This window comes from Anser cygnoides, unplaced genomic scaffold (genome assembly GCF_040182565.1).
Source record: "Anser cygnoides isolate HZ-2024a breed goose unplaced genomic scaffold, Taihu_goose_T2T_genome scaffold_49_1, whole genome shotgun sequence".
Taxonomy (NCBI): domain Eukaryota; kingdom Metazoa; phylum Chordata; class Aves; order Anseriformes; family Anatidae; genus Anser; species Anser cygnoides.
In genome coordinates, this window is record NW_027103072.1 from 429,796 (window position 1) to 434,491 (window position 4,696).

Genomic DNA, 4,696 nt, shown 5'->3' on the forward strand with positions numbered 1-4,696 from the left:
CACTGCATCACCATTGGTGCCAGGGCACTCTCCGGACTCACTGCAGTGCATCCCCAGTGGTGCCAGTGCACTCTTTCGATTCACTGCACTGCATCCCCATTAGTTCCAGTGCATTCTCTGGACTCATTGCAGTGCATCCCCAGTGGTGCCACTGCACTCTCTGGACTCACTGCACTGCATCCCCAGTGGTGCCAGTGCACTCTCTGGACTCACTGCACTGCATCCCCAGTGCTGACAGTGCACTCTCTGGACTCAATGCACTGCATCCCCAGTGCTGACAGTGCACTCTTTCGAGTCACTGAAGTGCATCCCCAGTGGTGCCAGTGCACTCTCTGGACTCACTGCACTGCATTCCCAGTGGTGCCAGTGCACTCTTTGGACTCACTGCACTGCATCCCCAGTGGTGCCAGTGCACTCTCTGGACCCACTGCACTGCATCCCCACTGGTGCCAGTGCACTCTCTGGACTCACTGCACTGCATCCCCAATGGTGCCAGTGCACTCTCTGTAGTCACTGCACTGCGTCCCCAGTGGTGCCAGTGCACTCTCTGGACTCACTGCAGTGTATCCCCTGTGGTGCCAGCGCACTCTGTGGACTCACTGCACTGCATCCCAGTGGTGCCAGTGCACTCTCTGGACTCACTGCACTGCATCCCCAAGGTGCCAGTGCACTCTCTGGACTCAACTGCACTGCATCCCCATTGCTGCCAGTGCACTCTCTGGACTCACTGCAGTGCATCCCCAGTGGTGCCAGTGCACTCTCTGGACTCACTGCAGTGCATCCCCAGTGGTGCCAGTGCACTCTCTGGACTCACTGCACTTCATCCCCAGTGGTGCCAGTGCACTCTCTGGACTCACTGCACTGCATCCCCAGTGGTGTCACTGCACTCTCTGGACTCACTGCACTGCATCACCATTGGTGCCAGGGCACTCTCCGGACTCACTGCAGTGCATCCGCAGTGGTGCCAGTGCACTCTTTCGAGTCACTGCAGTGCATCCCCAGTGGTGCCAGTGCACTCTCTGGACTCACTGCACTGCATCCCCAGTGGTGCCAGTGCACTCTCTGGAATCACTGCACTGCATCCCCAGTGGTGCCACTGCACTCTCTGGACTCACTGCACTGCATCCCCAGTGGAGCCAGTGCACTCTCTGGACTCACTGCATTGCATCCCCAGTGGTGCCAGTGCACTCTCTGGACTCACTGCACTGCATCCCCAGTGGTGTCACTGCACTCTCTGGACTCACTGCACTGCATCACCATTGGTGCCAGTGCACTCTCCGGACTCACTGCAGTGCATCCGCAGTGGTGCCAGTGCACTCTTTTGAGTCACTGCAGTGCATCCCCAGTGGTGCCAGTGCACTCTCTGGACTCACTGCACTGCATCCCCAGAGGTGCCAGTGCACTCTCTGGACTCACTGCACTTCATCCCCAGTGGTGCCAGTGCACTCTCTGGACTCACTGCATTGCATCCCCAGTGGTGCCACTGCACTCTCTGGACTCACTGCACTGCATCCCCAGTGGTGCCACTGCACTCTCTGGACTCACTGCACTGCATCACCATTGGTGCCAGGGCACTCTCCGGACTCACTGCAGTGCATCCGCAGTGGTGCCAGTGCACTCTTTCGAGTCACTGCAGTGCATCCCCAGTGGTGCCAGTGCACTCTCTGGACTCACTGCACTGCATCCCCAGTGGTGCCAGTGCACTCTCTGCACTCACTGCACTGCATCCCCAGTGTTCCCCGAGCACTCTCTGGACTCACTGCAGTGCATCCCCAGTGGTGCCAGTGCACTCTCTGGACTCACTGCAGTGCATCCCCAGTGGTGCCACTGCACTCTCTGGACTCACTGCACTGCATCACCATTGGGGCCAGGGCACTCTCCGGACTCACTGCAGTGCATCCGCAGTGGTGCCAGTGCACTCTTTCGATTCACTGCACTGCATCCCCATTAGTTCCAGTGCATTCTCTGGACTCATTGCAGTGCATCCCCAGTGGTGCCAGTGCACTCTCTGGACTCACTGCACTGCATCCCCAGTGGTGCCAGTGCACTCTCTGGACTCACTGCACTGCATCCCCAGTGCTGACAGTGCACTCTTTCGAGTCACTGCTCTGCATCCCCAGTGGTGCCAGTGCACTCTCTGGACTCACTGCACTGCATCCCCAGTGGTGCCAGTGCACTCTCTGGACTCACGGCAGTGCATCCCCTGTGGTGCCAGTGCACTCTCTGGACTCACTGCACTGCATCCCTAATGGTGCCAGTGCACTCTCTGGACTCACTGCACTGCATCCCCAGTGCTGACAGTGCACTCTCTGGACTCACTGCACTGCATCCCCAGTGGTGCCAGTGCACTCTCTGCACTCACTGCACTGCATCCCCGGTGTTCCCAGAGCACTCTCTGGACTCACCGATGTGCATCCCCAGTGGTGCCAGTGCACTCTCTGGACTCACTGCACTGCATCCCCAGTGGTGCCAGTGCACTCTCTGGACTCACTGCAGTGCAGCCCCTGAGGTGCCAGTGTACTCTCTGGACTCACTGCACTGCATCCCCAGTGGTGCCAGTGCACTCTCTGGAATCACTGCAGTGCATCCCCAGTAGTGCCAGTGCACTCTCTGGACTCACTGCACTGCATCCCCAGTGGTGCCTGTGCACTCTCTTGAGTCACTGCACTGCAACCCCAGTGGAGCCAGTGCACTCTATGGACTAACTGCACTGCATACCCAGTGGTGCCAGTGCACACTCTGGAATCACTGCACTGCATCCCCAGTGGTGCCAGTGCACTCTCTGCACTCACTGCACTGCATCCCCAGTGCTGACAGTGCACTCTCTGGACTCACTGCACTGCATCACCAGTGCTTACAGTGCACTCTCTGGACTCACTGCACTGCATCCCCAGTGGTGCCAGTGCACTCTCTGGTCTCACTGCACTGCATCCCCAGTGGTGCCAGTGCACTCTCTGGACTCACTGTAGTGCATCCCCAGTGGTGCCAGTGCACTCTCTGGACTCACTGCAGTGCATCCCTTGTGGTGCCTTTGCACTCTCAGGACTCACTGCACTGCATCCCCAGTGGTGCCAGTGTAGTCTCTGGACTCACAGCAGTGCATCCCCAGTGGTGCCAGTGCAACTACTGGACTCACTGCAGTGTAGCTCAGTGGTGCCAGAGCACTCTCTGGACTCACTGCACTGCATCCCCAGTGGTGCCAGTGCACTCTCTGGACTCACTGCACTGCATCCCCAGTGGTGCCAGTGCACTGTCTGGACTCACTGCAATGTATCGCCATTGGAGCCGGTGCACTCTCTGGACACACTGCACTGCATCCCCAGTGGTGCCAGTGCACTCTCTGGACTCACTGCAGTGCATCCCCAGTGGTGCCAGTGCACTCTTTCGATTCACTGCACTGCATCCCCATTAGTTCCAGTGCATTCTCTGGACTCATTGCAGTGCATTCCCATTGGTGCCAGTGCACTCTCTGGTCTCACTGCACTGCATCACCAGTGGTGCCAGTGCACTCTCTGGACGCACTGCACTGCATCCCCAGTGCTGACAGTGCACTCTCTGGACTCACTGCACTGCATCCCCAGTGCTGACAGTGCACTCTCTGGACTCACTGCAGTGCATCCCCAGTGGTGCCAGTGCACTCTCTGGACTCACTGCACTGCATCCCCAGTGGTGCCAGTGCACTCTCTGCACTCACTGCACTGCATCCCTAATGGTGCCAGTGCACTCTCTGGACTCACTGCAGTGCATCCCCAGTGGTGCCAGTGCACTCTCTGCACTCACTGCACTGCATCCCCGGTGTTCCCAGAGCACTCTCTGGACTCACCGATTGCATCCCCAGTGGTGCCAGTGCACTCTCTGGACTCACTGCACTGCATCCCCAGTGGTGCCAGTGCACTCTCTGGACTCACTGCAGTGCAGCCCCTGAGGTGCCAGTGTACTCTCTGGACTCACTGCACTGCATCCCCAGTGGTGCCAGTGCACTCTCTGGAATCACTGCAGTGCATCCCCAGTAGTGCCAGTGCACTCTCTGGACTCACTGCACTGCATCCCCAGTGGTGCCTGTGCACTCTCTTGAGTCACTGCACTGCAACCCCAGTGGAGCCAGTGCACTCTATGGACTAACTGCACTGCATACCCAGTGGTGCCAGTGCACTCTCTGGAATCACTGCACTGCATCCCCAGTGGTGCCAGTTCACTCTCTGGACTCACTGCACTGCATCCCCAGTGGTGCCAGTGCACTCTCTGGATCACTGCACTGCATCACCATTGGTGCCAGGGCACTCTCCGGACTCACTGCAGTGCATCCCCAGTGGTGCCAGTGCACTCTTTCGAGTCACTGCACTGCATCCCCAGTGGTGCCAGTGCATTCTCTGGACTCACTGCAGTGCATCCCCATTGGTGCCAGTGCACTCTCTGGAGTCACTGCAGTGCATCCCCAGTGGTGCCAGTACACTCTCTGGACTCACTGCACTGCATCACCAGTGCTGACAGTGCACTCTCTGGACTCACTGCACTGCATCCCCAGTGGTGCCAGTGTACTCTCTGGACTCAGTGCATTGCCTCCCCAGTGGTGCCACTGCACTCTCTGTACTCACTGCACTGCATCCCCAGTGGTGCCAGTGCACTCTCTGGACTCACTGCAGTGCATCCCCTTTTGTGCCAGTGCACTCTCTGGACTCACTGCACTGCATCCCCA